Source organism: Erpetoichthys calabaricus, chromosome 1, assembly GCF_900747795.2.
Source record: "Erpetoichthys calabaricus chromosome 1, fErpCal1.3, whole genome shotgun sequence".
In the NCBI taxonomy this organism is placed as follows: Eukaryota; Metazoa; Chordata; class Cladistia; order Polypteriformes; family Polypteridae; genus Erpetoichthys; species Erpetoichthys calabaricus.
Genome location: NC_041394.2, coordinates 101,519,304 through 101,541,756, shown reverse-complemented (window position 1 = coordinate 101,541,756; position 22,453 = coordinate 101,519,304). Strand labels below are relative to the sequence as shown.

Below are 22,453 nucleotides of genomic sequence, written 5' to 3'. Positions count from 1 at the left end.
TTATGCCTTCCTCTTTTCCTCTTCCCTGGCAGCTCTATCCTTAGCATCCTTTTCCCAATATACCTAGCATCTCTCCTCTGCACATGTCCAAACCAATGCAATCTCGCCTCTCTGACTTTGTCTCCCAACTGTCTAACTTGAGCTGACCCTCTAATGTCCTCATTTCTAATCCTATCCATCCTCATCACACCCAGTGCAAATCTTAGCATCTTTAACTCTGCTACCTCCAGCTCTGTCTCCTGCTTTCTGGTCAGTGCCACCGTCTCCAACCCATATAACATAGTTGATCTCACTACCGTCCTATAGACCTTCCCTTTCACTCTTGCTGATACCCGTGTGTCACAAATTACTCCTGACGCTCTTCTCCACCCATTCCACCCTGCCTGCACTCTCTTTTTCACCTCTCTTCCACAATCCCCATTACTCTGTACTGTTGATCCCAAGTATTTAAACTCATCCATCTTCGCCAGCTCTACTCCCTGCATCCTCACCGTTCCACTGACCCCCCTCTCATTTACACACATGTATTCTGTTTTGTTCCTACTGACCTTCATTCCTCTCCTCTCTAGAGCATATCTCTACCTCTCCAGGGTCTCCTCAACCTGCTCCCTACTCTTGCTGCAGATCACAATATCATCAGCAGACATCATAGTCCACGGGGAGTCCTGTCTAATCTCGTCTGTCAACCTGTCCATCACCATTACAAATAAGAAAGGGCTCAGAGCCGATCCCTGATGTAATCCCACCTCCAACTTGAATGCATCCGTCACTCCTACTGCAGACCTCACCACTGTCACACTTCCCTCGTACATATCCTGTACAACTCTTACATATTTCTCTGCCACTCCTGACTTCCTCATACAATACCACAGCTCCTCTCGAGGCACCCTATCATATGCTTTCTCCAGGTCCACAAAGACACAATGCAACTCCTTCTGGCCTTCTCTAAACTTCTCCATCAACATCCTCAGAGCAAACATCGCATCTGTGGTGCTCTTTCTTGGCATGAAACCATACTACTGCTCACTAATCATCACCTCACTTCTTGACCTATCTTCCACTACTCTTTCCCATAACTTCATGCTGTGGCTCATCAATTTTATCCCCCTGTAGTCACTATAGTCCTGCACATCCCCCTTATTCTTAAATATCGGCACCAGTACACTCTTCTCTGCTCCTCAGGCATCCTCTCACTTTCCAAGATTCCATTAAACAATCTGGTTAAAAACTCCACTGCCATCTCTCTTAAACACCTCCATGCTTCCACAGGTATGTCATTTGGACCAACGACTTCTCCATTCTTCATCCTCTTCATAGCTGTCCTTACTTCCTCCTTGCTAATCCGTTGCACTTCCTGATGCACTATCTCCACATCATCCAACCTCTTCTCTCTCTCGTTCTCTTCATTGATCAGCCACTCAAAGTACTCTTTCTATCTGCTCAACACACTCTCCTCGCTTGTGAGTATGTTTCCATCTTTATCCTTTATCACCCTAACTTGCTGCACATCTTTCCCAGCTCGGTCCCTCTGTCTAGCCAATCGGTACAGGTCTTTTTCTCCCTCCTTAGTGTCCAGCCTATCGTACAACTCATCATACACTTTTTCTTTAGCCTTCGCCACCTCTCTCTTCACCTTGCACCTTATCTCCTTGTACTCTTGTCTACTTTCTGCATCTCTCTGACTATCCCACTTCTTCTTTGTCATCCTCTTCCTCTGTATACTCTCCTGTATTTCCTCAGTGCCTGTCTCACCTCCTCCCTAAACTCAACCTTGCAGTCTTCCTTTTTCAACTTCCACCATTTGATCCTTGGCTCTCTTCCTCTTCTTGATCTCCAACGTCATCCTACAGACCACCATCCTATGCTGCTTAACTACACTTTCCCCTGCCACCACTTTGCAGTCTTCAATCTCCTTCAGATCAACTGTTCTGCATAGGATGTAATCTACCTGTGTGCATCTTTCTCCACTCTTGTATGTAACCCTGTGTTCCTCCCTCTTCTTAAAATATGTATTCACCACAGCCATGTCCATCCTTTTGGCAAAATCCACTATCCTCTGACCTTCTTCATTCCTCTCCTTGACACCATACCTACCCTTCACCTCCTCACCTCCACTGTACCCTTCACCAACATGCCCATTGAAATCCGTTCCAATCACCACTTTCTGTCCCTTGGGTACACTGTTCATCACTTCATCCAACTCACTCCAAAAACCTTCTTTCTCACCCATTGCACACCCAACTTGTGGTGCATATGCACTAACAACATTCATCACCACACCTCCAATTTCCAGCTTCATAATCATTACTCTGCCTGACACTTTTTTCACCTCCAAAACACTCTTGACATACTGTTCCTTCAGAATAACTCCTACCCCAATTCTCCTCCCATCCACACCATGATATAACAATCTGAATCTACCTCCAATCCACCTGGCCTTATTCCCTTTCCATTTAGTCTCTTACACACACAATATATCAATCTTCCTTCTCTCCATCATATCTGCTAACTCTCTCCCCTTACCAGTCATACTGCCAACATTCAAAGTTCCTACCCTCAGTTCCACTCTACTTCCACTCTACTCCACTTTACTTTCCTCCTCTCCTCCTGCCTCTGGACACCTCCAACCCCCTCTTCTTCTTTGGCCAACAGTAGCCCAATTTCTGCCAGAACCCTGTTGGCTAACAGTACTGGTGGTGGTCGTTGTTAACCTGGGGCTCGACCGATCCGGTATGGAAATTTTTATTGTTCTCCACATTTTACACTGGATGCCCTTCCTGACGTAACCCTCCCCATTTATCCGGGCTTAGGACACCTGTAATTCCACTTCATTGTGCAGGGAGGTGCTGTCACTTACACCATATCTTCTTTCATCCTCAGATCTGAGGATTCTCTACAGGAGGAGCTCTGACGTCACTAGTTCGGAAATTCCACCTCTCCTGTTTCAGGACTCATATAAGAGTCCACACCACTAGAAGAAGGCAGTCATGTTGAGACTCGCATCTGCATAAGACACATTGTTTCAACTATTTGTTAAGTCCACATCTTGTTTTTTAAAATTTTTTATTGCCATACAATCTACAATTAAACTGGGATCACTTCTGGTGTCCCAACCCTTTATGATTGTCCCACTATTGCAATCTTTTGATTTTGTAGGGGTGAATCATAGAACAATCTGACTGAGTCACTGTGGATGTCAACCTAAATGACTGGCATTTATGGGAATGCACTGAACCTGCCCCGGCGTGTGAGATTATGTACAGTCATTTGAAAAAGTTTGGGAACCCCTCTTAATTCTTTGGATTTTTGTTTATCATTGGCAGAGCTTTCAAAGTAGCAACTTCCTTTTAATATATGACATGCCTTATGGAAACAGTAGTATTTCAGCAGTGACATTAAGTTTATTGGATTAACAGAAAATATGCAATATGCATTATAACAAAATTAGACAGGTGCATAAATTTGGGCACCAAAACAGAGATATTACATCAATAATTAGTCCTATAGCCTTTGATGAGTGTCTGGATTCTGGATGGAGGTATTTTTGACCATTCTTCCATACAAAATCTCTCCAGTTCAGTTAAATTTGATGGCTGCCAAGCATGGACAGCCTGCTTCAAATCATCCCATAGATTTTTGATGATATTCAAGTCAGGGGACTGTGATGGCCATTCCAGAACATTGAACTTCTCCCTCTGTATGAATGCCTTTGTAGATTTTGAACTGTGTTTTATGTCATAGTCTTGTTGGAATATCCAACCCCTGCGTAACTTCAACTTTGTGACTAATGCTTGAACATTATCCTGAAGAATTTGTTGATATTGGGTTGAATTCATCCGACCCTCGACTTTAACAAGGGCCCCAGTCCCTGAACTAACCACATAGCCCCACAGCATGATGGAACCTCCACTAAATTTGACAGTAGGTAGCAGGTGTTTTTCTTGGAATGCGGTGTTCTTCCTCCGCCATGCAAAGCACTTTTTGTTATGACCAAATAACTCAATTTTTGTCTCATCAGTCCAAAGCCCTTTGTTCCAAAATGAATCTGGCTTGTCTAAATGAGCATTTGCATACAACAAGCGACTCTGTTTGTGGAGTGAGTGCAGAAAGGGCTTCTTTCTCATCACCCTGCCATACAGATGTTCTTTGTGCAAATTGTGCTGAATTGTAGAACTATGTACAGATACACCATCTGCATCAAGATTTTCTTGCAGGTCTTTGGAGGTGATCTGTGGGTTGTCTGTAACCATTCTTACAATCCTGCGCATATGCCGCTCCTGTATTTTTCTTGGCCTGCCACACCTGGGTTTAACAGCAACTGTGCCTGTGACCTTCCATTTCCTGATTACATTCTGATTACCACTGTTATCTTTTTTGCTGAAAATAGAGTAAATTATTATGCAGGCTGAGAGTGGTTGCCAAACTTTTTCATATGACTGTAAATTAAGTCTGTGGCTAAAAGTTGTGTAGTGTAACAGGGGTTTTAGTTTAAATGATTCTCATGGAGAGACTGTTTTATTACTTATCTTGATTGTTAGTTGTTACAGTATTTTCATTGTTGTTGTTTCCTTGTTTAACTTCAGTAAATACTGGATCATAAAAAAACATATTGTTAAAAATAAAGTAAGTGAGCACAAGATGAAAAAGTAAACCATGCAGAGTGTAACTGTGTGACCAGTAGTGCTAAAATCCTAGTGCTTCCACCAAATGAAACAAATGCTGCAATGAATCGATTATTACTTATCCAAATTAGCCTAAATTATTAAAATCCTGTTATATGGGGACTTTCCTAAAGTATGCAGGTGCCCCAGAATGACAATAAAAACAAAAATGTGAAACAAAAGACAATTACAGTTTAATGAGATGTGATGAAGACATTCAAAAAGAATTATATTTCTGCCTTGATTTAAAACTTCCATCCATCCATCCATCCTCTTCCGCTTATCCGAGGTCGGGTCGCGGGGGCAGCAGCTTGAGCTTCTTCTAGCTCTTCCGGGAGAATCCCGAGGCATTCCCAGGCCAGCCAGGAGACATAGTTCCTCCAGCGTGTCCTGGGTCTTCCCCGGGGCCTCCTCCTGGTTAGACGTGCCCAGAACACCTCACCAGGGAGGCGTCCAGGAGGCGTCCTGATCAGATGTTCGAGCCAGTTCATCTGACTCCTCTCGATGCGGAGGAGCAGCGGCTCTACTCTGAGCCCCTCCCGGATGACTGAGCTTCTCACACTATCTTTAAGGGAGAGCCCAGACACCCTGCGGAGGAAACTCATTTCAGCCGCTTGTATTCGCGATCTCGTTCTTTCGGTCACTACCCATAGCTCATGACCATAGGTGAGGGTAGGAACATAGCTCGACCAGTAAATTGAGAGCTTTGCCTTATGGCTCAGCTCCTTTTTCACCACAACAGACCGATGCAGAGCCCGCATCACTGTGAACGCCGCACCGATCTGCCTGTCGATCTCACGCTCCATACTTCCCTCACTCATGAACAAGACCCCAAGATACATGAACTCCTCCACTTGAGGCAGGATCTCGCTCCCAACCCTGAGAGGGCACTCCACCCTTTTCCAGCTGAGGACCATGGTCTCGGATTTGGAGGTGCTGATTCCCATCCCAGCCGCTTCACACTCAGCTGCGAACCGATCCAGAGAGAGCTGAAGATCATGGCCTGATGAAGCAAACAGGACAACATCATCTGCAAAAAGCAGTGACCCAATCCTGAGTCCACCAAACCGGACCCCCTCAACACCCTGGCTACGCCTAGAAATTCTGTCCATAAAAGTTATGAACAGAATCAGTGACAATGGGCAGCCCTGGTGGAGTCCAACTCTCACTGGAAATGGGTTCGACTTACTGCCGGCAATGTGGACCAAGCTCTGACACCGGTTGTACAGGGACCGAACCGCCCTTATCAGGGGGTCCGGTACTCCATACTCCTGGAGCACCCCCCACAGGATTCCCCGAGGGACAAGGTCGAACGCCTTTTCCAAGTCCACAAAACACATGTAGACTGGTTGGGCGAACTCCCATGCACCCTCCAGGACCCTGCTAAGGGTGTACAGCTGGTCCACTGTTCCGCGACCAGGACGAAAACCACACTGTTCCTCCTGAATCCGAAGTTCGACTATCCGACGGACCCTCCTCTCCAGAACCCCCGAATAGACTTTTCCAGGGAGGCTGAGGAGTGTGATCCCTCTGTAGTTGGACCACCACCCCGGTCTGCCAATCCAGAGGCACTGTCCCTGATGTCCATGCGATGTTGTAGAGACGTGTCAACCAAGACAGCCCTACAACATCCAGAGCCTTTAGGAACTCCGGGCGTATCTCATCCACCCCCGGGGCACTGCCACCAAGGAGTTTTTTGACCACCTCGGTGACCTCAGTCCCAGAGATGGGGGAGCCCACCTCCAAGTCCCCAGGCTCTGCTTCCTCATTGGAAGGCATATTATTGGGATTGAGGAGGTCTTCGAAGCACTCCCCCCACCGACCCACAACGTCCCGAGTCGAGGTCAGCAGCGCACCATCCCCACCATATACAGTGTTGACACTGCACTGCTTCCCCTTCCTGAGACGCCGGACGGTGGACCAGAATCTCCTCGAAGCCGTCCGAAAGTCGTTCTCCATGGCCTCCCCAAACTCCTCCCATGCCCGAGTTTTTGCCTCAGCAACCACCGAAGCTGCATTCCGCTTGGCCTGCCGGTACCTATTAGCTGCCTCCAGAGTCCCACAGGACAAAAGGGACCAGTAGGACTCCTTCTTCAGCTTGACGGCATCCCTCACCGCCGGTGTCCACCAACGGTTTCAGGGATTGCCGCCACGACAGGCACTGACCACCTTATGGCCACAGCTCCGGTCAGCCGCCTCAACAATAGAGGCACGGAACATGGCCCATTCGGACTCAATGTCCCCCACCTCCCTCGGGACATGGTCAAAGTTCTGCCGGAGGTGGGAGTTGAAGCTACTTCTGACAGGGGGCTCTGCCAGACGTTCCCAGCAGACCCTCACAACACGTTTGGGCCTACCAGGCCTGACCGGCATCCTCCCCCACCATCGAAGCCAACTCACCACCAGGTGGTGATCAGTTGATAGCTCTGCCCCTCTCTTCACCCGAGTGTCCAAGACATGTGGCCGCAAGTCCGACGACACGACCACAAAGTTGATCATCGAACTGAGGCCTAGGGTGTCCTGGTGCCAAGTGCACATATGAACACCCCTATGCTTGAACATGGTGTTCGTTATGGACAATCCGTGACGAGCACAGAAGTCCAATGACAAAACACCACTCAGGTTCAGATCGGGGGGGCCATTCCTCCCAATCACGCCCTTCCAGGTCTCACTGTCATTGCCCACGTGAGCATTGAAGTCTCCCAGCAGTACGAGGGAGTCCCCAGATGGTATGCCCTCTAACACACCCTCCAGGGACTCCAAAAAGGGTGGGTACTCCGAACTGCTGTTCGGTGCATACGCACAAACAACTGTTAGGACCCGTCCCCCCACCCGAAGGCAGAGGGAGGCTACCCTCTCATCTACCGGTGTAAACCCCAATGTACAGGCTCCAAGTCGGGGGGCAATAAGTATACCCACACCCGCTCGGCGCCTCTCACCGGGGGCAACTCCAGAGTGGTAGAGAGTCCAGCCCTCTCAAGGAGATTGGTTCCAGAGTCCAAGCTGTGCGTCGAGGTGAGCCCGACTATATCTAGCCGGAACCTCTCAACCTCACGCACAAGCTCAGGCTCCTTCCCCTTCAGAGAGGTGACATTCCACGTCCCAAGAAACAGCTTCTGTAGCCGAGGATCGGACCGCCAAAGTCCCCGACCTCCTTGGCCCCTCCCATAGGTGGTGAGCCCATGGTTTAAAACTTAAATCAACTAATTAACTTCATTAATACACAACAAGATTTTTCACTCTTGTTAATGTTTTTAATAAAGCCACAGTATTGTAGGCTCCAAAATGTGAATGTCAGGTCTTTAAATGAAGTCTAATGAACATGGTGTTCTACCACTAAATCTCAGCTAAATACTAAAGTTACTTAAGAGACAGGGAATTGCTCTTTCTGGTGGCTGATTTTTTAATTTTTATACAACCTGCTGTGTTTCACTTCCTGTCTGGACATCCAAGACAGCTGACAGCAATTAAGTTGCAGTTAGCTACATTCCAACGAAACATCTGAGAATTCACAAGTCAGCATCCCTGGGAGGTGTGGAAATAAAAGAAGAGCTTTAGTAGAAAAACACAAGTCAATTTTAGGCAAATAAGCAAAAATTTTAAAATGAATGGAATGCTGAACCTTTGCAAAGCACTTACAGTAAAGTCTATATCATCCATCTTCCAATTCTGCCTGTCATATCAATTCAAGTTAAAAGCTCAATAACAATTTTTTAATTATTTTAGCTGTGAATTGCAAGAACTGACATTAATTTTATCTTAGTCATTAGTTCCTTTTGTTTCATAAGTGCATATTCTACTATGATCGATTCTTAAGTAACTATTAGCTTCTCCAAAAAAAATAATCAGTGAAAGTCACTTTTTTATTGAAACTATGCACCAAAAGTAATGACAATATTGCAAAAGGTGGAAATATTGTAAAAAGAAGTTAACTTTGCTATTAATTATTTTCTATTTTAACTTAAACTAATAGTTCTGTACACCTCCGACTATAAATACAACACCAGGTCATGTGACTTGCAGAAATTCTCAGATGATTCTGCACTTATGGGGTGTATTGATAAAGGGGATGAGGGTTAGGTGGTACAAAGAGAACTGCCTGCAATTTAACATCAGCAAAACCAAAGAACTGATTATTGACTTTCACCACACCAAAGAGCCTCTTTGTTCAGTCACTATTCAGGAAGTGGATTTAGAGTTGGTCCACTCCTAAAAATACTTATGGGTCCACATTAATGACAAGTTGGACTGGTCTCTGAACACAGAGGAACAATATAAGAAAGGGCAGAGCAGACTCTTTATTTTTTTATGAGTCTGTTTTGCTTTAATGTGGGAAGTGACATCCTTCACACCTTCTAAAACTCTGTAATGGCCTATGCAGTTTTGTACATTGTGGTGTGCTGGGCTAATAACAACACTTTAAGAGACACCTACCGAATCAACAAGCTAATGAAAAGGGCAAGCTCAGTTATAGGATGTACTCTGGACTCCCTGGAGGTCGTAGCAAAGGAGAGAATTAAAACAAAACTGAGTGCCATTATGAACAATGCTGCACATTCTTTCTCTGACACACTAACACTGAGGACTTTCAGCCAAAAAACATTCAGCAGAAGTGTGTCAAAAAATGCTACTGGGGCTCCTTTATACCAACAGCAATAAAGCTGTATAATGCCTCACTGTGACTGTGACAGCCAAATCAGAAGTTTTCTTTCCTTTTTTTTTAATTTACTTACTTTTTAGTCATTCTGGTGTGTGTTCAGACCAAAGTGTGTGTGTGTGTGTATATATATATATACAGTGGGTACGGAAAGTATTCAGACCCCCTTCAATTTTTCACAATATATTTAAAGAGTTAATCCCTAACCCTAACCCTATCTATCTATCTATCTATCTATCTATCTATCTATCTATCTATCTATCTATCTATCTGTTATGTTGCATATATATGCAAATATAGGCATTATTTTTTGTATTTTTAACATTTTGGTTTTATGTTGGTTTTATGTTGCATTTCATTATTTCATGTAATATTTGTAATTACTGTATAATGTTCTGAACTCATGGGTGGGAGGGTGTGTAAAAACAATAAGCTAAATTGAAAGGACATTGGAAACTGATTAATAGTGGGATATGACATAAAAAAAAAGAAATGAATTTTAAACACAACATTACTATGCTTCAAATGAAGGAGTAATTTTACACTGAAAAAGGCACTGAACCAATAAGCACTGGTCTAATTTATATCAAAAATAATTTGGGAGAATATTGACAGGTACTGTACACAAGGCTTAGGTTTGCATGTCTGTTTTTTTTTTTTTTTTTTTTTTTTTTTATATTTTTATTTTATTAATTTTCATTGTAATCATTCCATACAAACAGATCAATTTATAACCCAACAAATTTGAAAACAAATCAAACCCCACCCCTGAGAAGGAGAGCTTACCTAAAGGAAAATTTCTTTAAGCTTTTTAATAAGGCAACATTAGACAAAAGAAGGGGAGAAGTAAATATCTATATAAATAAGAGATGGAGAAGGGAGTTAAACGCAATAATAGTTATTTCTCTTATTCTAAAATAATATTGATTAAATCCTGCCATGTTTTGAAAAAATTTTGTACAGATCCTCTAACTGAAAATTTGATTTTTTCCAATTTCAAATAATATAAAACATCGGTTTCCCACTGACTTATAAGAGGAGAATTAGGATTCTTCCAATTTAACAAAATAAGTCTGCGTGCCAAGAGTGTAGTGAATGCAATCACCGTTTGCTTGTCCTTCTCCAATTTCAGTCCATCTGGAAGGACACCAAACACAGCTGTTAGTGGGTTAGGAGGAATTGTGATACTAAGGCTGTCTGAGAGGCACTTAAAAATTTTTGTCCAAAATGATGTTAGTTTGGTGCAGGCCCAGAACATGTGACCCAGTGAGGCAGGAGCTTGGTTGTAGCGCTCGCAGGTTGGATCCTGGCCTGGAAACATTTTGGACAGTTTTAAGCGAGACAGATGAGCTCGATATATAATTTTTAGTTGAATAATTCTATGCTTTGCGCATATAGAACTCGAGTGAATTCTCTGCTTTGCTACCTTCCACTCCTTTTCTGATATATTGATTAAGAGATCTTCTTCCCAATGTCCTCTTGGATCTTTGAAAGGTAGGGACTCTAATAAGATTTTATATATTGCGGAAATAGTGTTTGTTTCCTCGGAATTGAGCAGTATTTTTTCCAGCATTGTGGAGGGTGCAAGGTGGGGGAAATCGGGCAATTTCTGTTTAACAAAATTTCTAATTTGAAGATAGTAAAAGAAATGTGTAGCTGGGAGGTTAAATTTTGAGCGTAATTGTTCAAAAGATGTAAATATGTTGTCTATATAAAGATCTCTGAGCATTTTAATCCCAAAACTTTTCCAGGTATTAAAAACTGGATATACTTGCGAAGGTTGAAAGAGGTGGTTCTCTTGCAGAGGTGCCACTGATAAAAGATTTTCCATCTTAAAATGCTTCCTAATTTGGTTCCATATTCTGAGTGAGTAAAGCACAATTGGGTTATTAGTATATTTGCGATAACTTTCATTTATTGGAGAGCAGAGCAGGGAATATAAAGAAGTACTACAGGATTTTACTTCTATTGCAGACCAAGCCTGTGTATGTGCATTTATTTGTGTCCAGGTTTTTATGGCTAGCATGTTTGCTGCCCAGTAATAAAACTGAAAATTAGGTAAAGCCATGCCACCTTCTGCCTGAGGTCTTTGTAGGGTCGCTCTTCGGATACGTGGGTGTTTTGAGTTCCAAATGAATGTGGTTATTATTGAATCTAACTGTTTAAAAAACGATTTATTGATATATATTGAAATGTTTTGAAATAAAAAGAGAAGTTTAGGAAGGATATTCATCTTAACAATGTTAATTCTTCCGGCTAGAGTGAGATGAAGGGTTGACCATGTATGCAAGTCTTGCTTAATTTTTTCCATACAGACGCCAAAATTTTGTTGATAAAGAGCTTTATGTTTACTTGTGATATTTACCCCTAGGTATTTAAACTGATCTGCTATGGTAAAAGGTAGGGTGTCTAATTTAATATTATATGCTTGTGAGTTCACTGGAAAGAGTATACTTTTATTCAGATTAATTCTAAGACCAGATATCTTTTGAAATTCTGTTAGTGCTGTTAAAACAGCAGGGACAGTGTTTTCTGGGTCCAATATATATAAGACCATATCATCTGCATATAGAGAAATTTTCTGTTCCAGTCCTTCTCTGACAATCCCCTTTATCTGATGAGAATTTCAGCAGTGAACCGCCAGTGGTTCAATAGCGATTGCAAACAACAGTGGCGACAAGGGACATCCTTGTCTGGTACCACGTTCTAGTTTAAAGTAGTCTGAGCAAATGTTATTAATACAAACTGAAGCTTCTGGACTGGTATACAGTAGTTTGATCCAAGCACAAATATTCGAGCCAAACCCAAATTTCTCCAATGCAGTGAAAAGGTAATTCCATTCGATCATGTCAAATGCCTTTTCTGCGTCTAATGATAGTAATATCTCTGGGGTGTTTGATTTTGCTGGTGAATATATAACATTAAACAAGCGTCGGAGATTTGAAGATAGATGTCGGCCTTTAATAAATCCAGTTTGATCTTGTGATATTACCGAGGGCAGCACTTTCTCCATCCTTCTAGCTAGGATTTTTGAGAATATCTTAACATCATTATTCAGGAGTGAAATTGGTCTATATGATGCACATTGTAACAAGTCCTTATTTTGTTTAGGAAAGACGGTGATTAATGCTTGTCGAAATGTTTGAGGTAGTATTTGGTGGTCTTTAGCTTCTGTAAATGTTACCAATAAGAGTGGAGCTAGCTGAGTGGAGAATTTCTTATAAAACTCTACGGGGTAACCATCAGGGCCTGATGATTTCCCGCTTTGTAGTGACTTTATAGCGTCTAGTAATTCTGTTAGCATTAGAGGTTTATCCAGTTCCTCAGCACTTAAAGCATCTATTTGTGGTATTTGTGAATTATCCAGAAATGCATTAGATTGCGTGTTGTCTTCTTTGGGCTCAGTGGAATATAAAGACTTATAGTAATCTCTAAATGTGTGCATTATTTTATTATGGTCGATGATTTCTTCTCCATTCTTGTTGGTGATTACTGGTATTGCATTGTGAACTTCTTGTTTATGAATTTGTTGAGCTAAAAGCTTATTAGCTTTTTCTCCGTGTTCATAGTAATGCTGTCTAGACTTATAAATAAGTTGTTCAGTTTCTTTAGTTGTTAAGATGTTAAGTTCTGTATGCAGGGCCTGCCTTTTCCTGTGAAGAGCTTCACTTGGACGCCTGGCTTGTTCTTCATCTATTCTAGTAATTTCATTTCTTAGCTCTGACACTTTCTTGGTTTCTAATTTATTTCTATGGGAAAGGTATGAAATAATCTGGCCTCTTAAGAATGCCTTTAGAGTTTCCCAGAGTGTTCCTGCAGAAACCTCTGTGGACGTGTTTGTCTCTAGGAAGAAGCTGATTTGTTTGGATATAAATTCTGTGCAGTTCTCGTCTGCCAATAAAAGAGGGTTAAGACGCCATCTGCGAGGTGAGTTTGAGGGGCTTAATGATTTTAGCTCCAAGACTAGAGGGGCATGGTCAGAGATAACAATTGTGTCATATTTGCATGATTTAATTGTAGGCAGGAAATTATTATCTATAAAACAATAATCAATTCTTGAGTAGCTATAATGCACTGGTGAGTAGAACAAATATGTTCTTGAGTTTGGGTTAAGAAACCTCCAGGGGTCTGATAAGTTGTGATCATTTAAAAACTGTGTAATTATCTTTGCAGTATTAGATGTCGTCCCCCCTGTCACAGGAGTCCTATCTAAGAGTGGATTTAAAACACAATTAAAGTCCCCAGCCATAATAATTTTATGAGTGTTCACATTGGGAATGGATGCAAATAGATTTTGCATGAATTCCTTATCATCAACATTGGGTGCATAAACATTTATCAAAATCATTTTACTGTTATATAAGTTGCCCATGACCATCACATATCTCCCTTCAGGGTCCGACACTACCTCTGATGCTACAAATGGAACTGTTCTATGTATGAGAATTCCCACCCCTCTAGTTTTCTTTATAAAGCTAGAATGGAACATTTGGCCAGTCCAGTCTTTTTGTAATCTGAACTGATCCTTGGTTAGTAAGTGGGTCTCCTGTAGAAATACTATTTTAGCGTTTAAGCCTGTTAGGTGAGAGCATACTTTCTTTCTCTTTAATTCGTGATTCAGGCCTTTAACATTCCAGCTCACAAAGTTAACTGTCCCATCATGGAGACATTGATTCTGAGTTTTTAATGTCATTTATAGTTTTAATTGGTAATATGGCAGTTTTAATCTTAGTTTCAAGATTCCCCATGAGTTGTTGCATTTTAGCCTATTGTTGCATTGATATTTATAATTATAAGGATTACAAGAATAGATTAGATATAACCTGCTCTCCTTCTCTCCCCCCTTTATCCCCCCACCCCCCCATTTTGCCTCCCCACATGAGGCTAGATCCCAATTCGCGATGTTCCAGTCCTCTGACATACGTAGAGACAGAGCACGTCCAAAACAAAACAAACCCCACCCTGCAGCGGCGTTACAGAATTAAAACAGAGATATCTTTTGCAGTTAAATTCTTAATACTATCTACCGAAAATGTTCTCATTAACAATATTTAAGCTTGAAATAATCTTCAGCGCTTTTAAGTTAAGATATTAAGATTTAAAAAAAAAAAAAAAAAAAAAAAAAAACAACCCTGGGAATGATTTTAAAAACTAGTCTAGGATAAACCTGGTAATTCCTACTGTAATAGTATAATGGTAATTATATAAATAGTAGAACAAGTAATAAACCAAGGGTATGAAGTTAAACAGTCTACTTTAAGGTATAGCAAAAAAAAAAAAAAAAAAAAAATAAAGAAAAAAAAAAAAGAAAAAAAATAAAACGAATCCTACTTTAATCACTTCCACATTTTCACACTCACGTCTATAACTCTAACTCTGATTAAAACATAAACATATAACATATAAAGTCCAGATAAAAAAAAAAAAAAAAAAAAAAAAGGGATGTATAATTATAATACCAGTCTCTTTAAACATGGATCCAGCGATCAGATCATAGGTCCTTCCCGTGCCTTGATAGAATACGGCTCTTTAATTAACTTTCAAAAAAGTGTCGGAAACAGCTTCTTTAATTCTTTTTCAGCTTCTTCTTTGCTGAAGAAAATATAATGTCGATCTTTAACTTCCACTTTCAGTTTGGCAGGATACAAGAGGCTGTATTTGATATCGGCTTCCCGTAGCATCCTTTTAATGTCGATGTAGGATCTGCGTTTTGCAGCTGTTGATGGTGAGAAGTCGGGAAAAATACGAATAAGATTATTTTCGAATATAATCTCTTGCTTGTGTCTGAGAAGTGCCATCACATCAAGCTTACATCTTAGTCGCTCGAAGCGGACAATAAAAGACCTAGGTTTAAAGGCGCTTGGTATCTTTGTGCGATAAGCCGTGGCTATCTCATTGTCGAGTTTAAAGTCATCTCCAATTATTTTAGACAGTAATTCTACTGCAAATTTCACTGGGCTTGAGCTTTCTCGTTTCTCAGGTATACCCTCAATTCTTATATTATTTCTTCTGCACCCATCCTCCAGGGCTGCAAGTCTGTCTCCAAGTTTTTTGCATTCCGAGTTCGCAGCTGTGGCTTTTTCATCGGCGTTAGATGCCAGTTGTTCCGCTGTTTCCACTCGAGCCGTGAGTCCCTGCTTAACGTCTTCCAGCTGAACTGAAACGTCATTAATATGATCATCAAGCCTTTTCAGTTTGGAATTAGTTTCTTCAATGTGTTCCACTAATTTCTCCAACATAGCTTTAAAGTTCACGTCAAAACGTTTAAATAAACGTGTTTCCTTATGTCTGTTTTGACACCACAAATGCCTCCAAGACATACTTGTCAGCCAAATGAATAACTGACTAAGTCTGGCAATGGACAACACCTACCACTTTGTGCTGGTATATAAAATTGACAGTGGGACACTGTTGGTTACAGAAGTTCTAGAAAAGCCCTCACCCATTGGGAGAAACCTAAAGGTGTCAGGTAATAACACTAAACAGCAGCAATGGATCTTGTCTCAAGTCAGCACAGTGTTTATATCAATGGTTTTCATCCTCTTTAGAGATGTGTAACTCTCCATGGATTTTATGCTAACCAACTCAGACTGTGGAACGATGATTTGTAGAGGTGGGACTTGACTCATGCTATCCAATTGAATGTGAAATATTGACAACTCACTGTTGGAAAATGTATTTGCATTGGAGACAGACTGTAATATGGTGTTTGTCAATTAATTCCATTTCTTTCTTGGAGCTGACATTCACTGGATTCACACAAATAGACACTATTGGCAATGTTCTACAATGGTATCTCATTATAGTTGAACGCTATCACCTGTGATTGTCAGTCATCTCTGTTGCATCTGAAGGACAGTTTGACTAAGTAATGATACATACAAGAACACCCTGTTACCCATCTCACAATCTATTGTTGTGGGCCAGTATGTATAAACAAGGCAATGTCTGATCACACAGAACAATTTCCTGAGATTGCCTTCATAAGGTTTGTATTATTTCACTGTCTTGGTGTGTCTCCAGGCCTGGTCCTCATAGATTAGGCAAAGGACAATCGGCTAGTCAAAATACAGTAAGTCTGCTCTACATTCTTTGCAGACCATTACCTATCTGAGGGACCAACTGCAGAATTTCATTACATTGTGAATTTCCCCTTGGGATTAATAAAGTATCTATCTATCTATCTATCTATCTATCTATCTATCTATCTATCTATCTATCTATCTATCTATCTATCTATCTATCTATCTATCTATCTATCTATCTATCTATCTATCATTACATGTGCCTAAGTAAACCATTCAATTCTAGTATGACTTCATGCCATGAAGCATGGCTGTTCACATCTATTGATGCTTTGCTTGACTCATGCATGTAGTCTCAATCTGGGCCCATAGCTTTTTTATAATCCAGGATGCTGAACTTTAAACCGTAAAGATGTTGCCTCAGTCCTCATTTCCAATTACAGTTGTAAAAAACATATGGAAAAAATTGATGTGTAGCTTTATCCTGTAAGTAAAGATATCTACCAAATATACAGTAATCATAATGGCTTCAAGTGGGGCTCTTTTGAAAGCATGAGTCTCGAGGGGGAAAAACATCAGCTAATTTATGCATGTTGTGCTATTACTAGATAAATACCATTTAGCACTCAATTATCACTAGCATTTTTTTTATTATCTACTTAATAGAGAAAACTTTCCCTTTTCCTATCCCTTTGGCACATAGAAGCATGTTCCATCTTTAGTGTGTGGCCACCTTTATCAAATGAAATACTGTATCCACTTGGCTCAGATGACTATCATTTTAGATTATTCTTTCCACTTTAGTAAACATTGCCGTGTGCTTCAGTTATAAATGTCACTTCATTTTTTTAATTAGGATGTGGGTGGAATTGAAAGTATATAACAGTGTAAAGTTGAAAAAAACAAAACATATTTGGAACTGGTAGCATGGCAAATTGCCACCTCATGACACACAAACTTTACTTACAATCCCATCTGATGTGTCTCCTTTGTGCAGTTTTGAATGTTTTCTCTGTGATTTTTGTTTTTTCCTGGGGTGCTTTATAGTGATAGTTCTTCCTTCTTCCTTGTAGGTGAATAATATTGTGATCTGAATCAGTGACTGCTACTTGTAGACAGAAAAAATGTTAATTTATAAAACTCTTTTATGTGGTAACCACAATTCCAAGGTAATGCTTACAGAAAGAGTTATAAATACAATTGCTTACATTGTTTAATAAGTTAAGCACAGACTCCTCCTATGTCCTAAAGACATTTGTGTTACTTTAATTGGCATCTCTAAATTCTCCCAGCTTTGTCTGGGTGTTTGTGCCAGAGATGATTTGGCAGATCTTACTTAGAAAACTACCCCACAAGAGTTGCCATGTTGTACCCATGGCTGCTAGGATGAGCTGTGTCCAAAGTGAAAACCTTCCATTCTGGAAGAGATAACTGGATAACTGTAGGTTGTCACACTCTTGGAGTCACCCATTGAGATGAGGAATAAACTATTATCCTTGTGGCATTTTAGCCACCAGACTACATGACCTAAAAAAATCAGTGGAGGAAAAAACATTTGAACTGAGATGTATACATGGATGAAACAATTTACAGTGAATAAGCTGAAACTGTTGTAATGGACGGCCTGCATGGGTGGACATCCTAGCCAGGACTGAACATGCATCCTTACCCAGGCAGGAATCTGTTATAACAGAAGGACAGGGGAAGGCAGTTTAGTCACACTGGTTCCTTTCCCAAGACACTGGAGGGCAGTCTACTCAGGCTAGGACGCCCATGCGGATTCCTGCAGGGCATGCTGGCTGTTGAACTCACATGGGGCAGCCCTGTTGGGTTCTCTGGGGTCTGCTAGGGAGAGCTGCAGGGATCAGGAATCCCTAATTTGTGGGGCTCAGACATACCCAGAAGTTCTTCTGAGCCACAGCCTTGTGTGACCGGAAGTACTCCTTGGTGTGGAATAAAAGAACCAGCCCACCTTCAGCCTGAGAGCCAGAGTCAGAAGGAGGAGGACGAACCTTGCTTTGAGGATCAGAGGAAGAGACAAGGAAACGACAGAGCAAAGAACTGAAGAAACAGAGTGTTACTGAGTGCTGTGGTTGTGGTGTGGGAAACTATTACCCCAGTAAGAGTTTTACGCAAAATAAAAGCCTTGTAAATAGCAAACTTGTGTCTGAGCCTGTGTGCTGTGAGTTTGGGGAACTGCAGCATCCCCTGGTGACCACACTGTGCATAAGAAAATTGATATACACCACTTGCACCATTTATATTTTTATATTATTTGCTATAGTGTCTTGTTCCCTCTCCACAGAAATTGTGTCACCAGGGTTAAAACCTTGAAACTGCTTATTTGTTGTCTCAACACTGGCCAGTCCCATACCTCAACAAACATTAATTAGACTATACCTGGAACTTCTACTGTAAAGAAGATGCATCAGATTTGAACTAAAGTAGAAGACTAACAAATGAAGAAAATGTAGTTATTTGTTACTCTTACAACAGAAATTTTAAAATAAATGTTGCGGAAAACACTGAATAAAGAAGAGTCTTGAGCCATTATTATATGTGAAATTCAAACACGGCCGGCCTTTATTTGCATCTAGAAGTGGAGCCTGCATGTGCCTTCTTTCAAGCATCATGGCAAACAAGAAAACTCTTAACAGAAAAGCTTCCTTTATCAGTTATTTTCATTTACATAACCCACTTCAATATATTTTAATTTTCGCCAGTCAGATAAATGAGATACTTCAGAAACACACCTCTGAATTAAGCACTATATAAAGTCCCAAACTAAATCAACATACTAAATGCCCACAGTATAAGAAATAAGACTTCTCTTATAGAACCTGTTATCACAGAACCAAAGCACAAAGTTAAAAGATAAATATGATCCAATTTTTTAATATAAAATGTGTTGGTACAGATGAAAACATGTTGTCCTAGGATAACAGGCAGGTGACTTTTTTTCTTTTCTCTTACAACTAACCAGGTAAGTAAGAAATCTTTGGTGTATATAGAAAGCAGACAGTGCCGTACATGGTGAGCTCTCCGTGTAAATATGCACAGGACATAATGAGCTACTGAAGAAAAAGATTTATGACTGAGTGCCAGAGCTTATTGAGCTACTTTATGTTACCAAATAACCAGTGATTTAAAAAGTATTATTGTTACATAATTCCTACCATGCTAATCAAAGACCGAATTCGTAAAAGTGTACACTGTACACTGCAGATTTTGTACACTGAGCTTGGTTTAGAAAAATAATAATAATTTTGCTGTTTATATTCACTTCTGGCTGACATGCAGTCTGTAAAGTCAAACTAAGCATAAACATTTTTGAACCCACTTTTCCTGTCTGAGCTTATCACTGCGGCATCAAGTGGAAGGCAAGACCCAATCCTGGATGATGTCCAAATGCATCAAAGGTCTTACTCATGGCTGTATTCAGTCATCATAACATCCTTGTGATTTGGGAAATCCCTGGAGAAAACCTACATGGGCATGGAGAAAACATGCAAACGCTTCACGGACTGAGACCATATTAGGAACTGACTGAGATTTCTGTTACTAAGAGGGAGCAGAGATAAAAACTGTGCCATCATCCCTTCCAATTAAAAACATACTATTAAAAATAATAGGACTGAAAAATAGTCATTAAAAGTAACAAGCTAGCACTTGAATGTTGATAAATTCATCGTCATAAAATCACTGGTGGTCAGCATTGTTTGCCCATTTGTAACCATCTACTGTATCTTCCCTGAAAAAGTGTTATGTTTACAAAGTCCATGTTATACCTTGACCTGTTTTCATCAAGGACCCAGCCATCACACATGCAGACATTTTAAATACCAGTATAATCCATATTTGTAGCTCAACAATAAAAAAATGAATCCTGTGCTTCTCTATGTGCACAACCTCATACTTTCTGTTATTTTCTAACCAGCTTCCTAATAACTTCATGTTCTCAGTCTTTATGGTAGTGTCTGGCGTTATAGCCATAGAGGTTTTAGATTCAAACTGCTCCCTGTTTCACAGTGCTGTGCTGAAGAAGTCACGGAAACTGTGTGTACCCCAGTTTTATGTTAAAATGTATTTGGAAATTTATGTAAAAGGCTCTCGATATAATAAAACTGCTAAAATGACACTTGATGCACGGAGTCATGTTTTGGTAAATTACCATAATCCATTATCTGCTGTCTCCCTCAGCTTGCCATTATTCCCACTCAGCTAACTCCACTTCTTCTATTATATGATACACGGCTGTCTGAGTTTCATTGTTACTATTTAAGACATTTGCTCCAAAAGCAGTAAAGGTTGCTCCCTATTCTTTCCCTAAACATTCAGCATTTTCATTTATTCAAATTTTACTGTTTTATTTTCACTTGTCCCATTTACATCATAATAATGCAGAAACTTTATTAAGCAGAGCACAGCACTTGATCTCAGATAAAGTCACTTCATTACTTGAGGAAAGTCGGAAATTGTGAGGTTTTGTTAACCAGGAGCATGCAAAAGTGAATATTGAGTGTGTTCTCTTTTGATTCAAATACGGCCACTGTTTCCTTTGTTGTTCTCAAAAGGCAATAGGCACAAAAAGGACAATGAAAGAGAGTCAAAGCTTAGGGACACAGGGTTGCATTTTTTTTCTGAATGGAGTTATTCTGCACAGTCTGCATTGCCACACCATTCAGAATGGCAGTAAATACACAATCATGTAAATTAACAAGCTAGTTTAACTGTAGAAAATTGCCATACTGTCAGCATTTCACTGATGCTGAATAAATGAGTCTGTCAGTCTGAAAAGGGAGGTTCCAGCCTGAGAAACTGCTTAAGTGAAAGTGCCAAAAGGTAAACAGGCGCGCTTAGCTGTGAGGCAAAGAAAGAGAAACAAAGGCAGTTCTGACTTATTGCTGATATTGTGTTCACTCAGTGCAGGCACAGTCAGGTTTGTCAGCCTTCTTTACACTTATTGCTATCTACAACCAAGACAGGGACCACCCAGGTCATGCAAAATGTATATTCTTTACTCAATGTGAGCCAGCACTAATCACACATCCCTTGTGTACATTAAGGAGCTGTATCAGTAGTATACTGTATATACAGTACAAATAGCATGCTGCACACACACACACACACATGCAGATATTGGTTTCCAACTCACCAACTCAACAATTTAAGAGAAGCTGCGGCACTTTCTTCCAACTGCTGCACTCTGCCACCCTCAAAGATCCCGTCTTCCCTGAAGGTAGGCGACTCTAACTGAGACAGCGTGAAGTCTGAGAGGCGCTGGAGCTCTGGAACTGCAGGGAGGACTCTAGCTGTACACACCCTGCGGCTCCTCTGGTGGTGGTTCTGAGCGATTCTAATTAATAAACCTTATCAAAGATGTAAGCCAAAAGAGGGAGACGGAAAAAAAAAATACAGACTGCCTCCAATGATTAGTGTGAAAGCTGAAGATATACTCCTTCAATGCTATAATAAAATGAGCACCACACTGCCCCCCCGACCCTCTTGCTCAGTGTTTTAAATTATGGACTAGCTCTTAACAGAGAGAGAGAGAGACAGAGAGAGAAAGAGAGAGATGAGAAGTCAGCTACTAGACTTTTGTTTATTTATTTAGTTATTTTTTTTACAATAAAAATGATTCTGTGATATTATTAAGAAAGAAGTTTAAAGAAAAATCTTTGAAATGTAAAACCTTTCTGTGGTGAACACCATACCAAGGTGCTTTAAAAGTACATTATGTATGTTCTAAAGGTGTGTCCAGCTGGCAATAGCTTGCCGGATGTACCAGCAAAATGGTGCAAGTGGTGTATCCAAAAATCCCACGAGACCTTCTGGTAAAAATTATCCAAGAATCTCAAACAAGACCTCCAGGGCAGAATGATACCCTATGTGCAAAGATGGCCATACATGTTAGGGTTGGAATACAGTGGTAATTAGATAATGTTATGCCGAGTATGTGTGTTGCATGCTGGTGCAAAGAAGAAAAATAGAAACAGCGTGTAATGCTCTCCCAGAGTCAGAGCCATTGTTACCGTATGTGCACTGGCCGGGGTCCCCAGGAGCATAGGGGCCCACAATGTCTCTGATGCCTATGTATGTTTCTGTTTTGC

General features: G+C 40.8%; 1 protein-coding gene across 1 annotated transcript in view; it reads right to left on the bottom strand.

Annotated features, from left to right (window-relative positions):
* LOC114647347 (potassium channel subfamily K member 4-like) overlaps positions 1–21,811 on the bottom strand; it is a 73,240-nt gene extending 51,429 nt beyond the window's left edge. The window contains exon 1 of the mRNA XM_051930528.1: positions 21,499–21,811. The gene's annotated coding sequence lies outside the window, so the exon portion shown is untranslated. The remainder of the gene's footprint in view (positions 1–21,498) is intronic.
* Between the last annotated feature and the right edge of the window lie 642 nt (positions 21,812–22,453).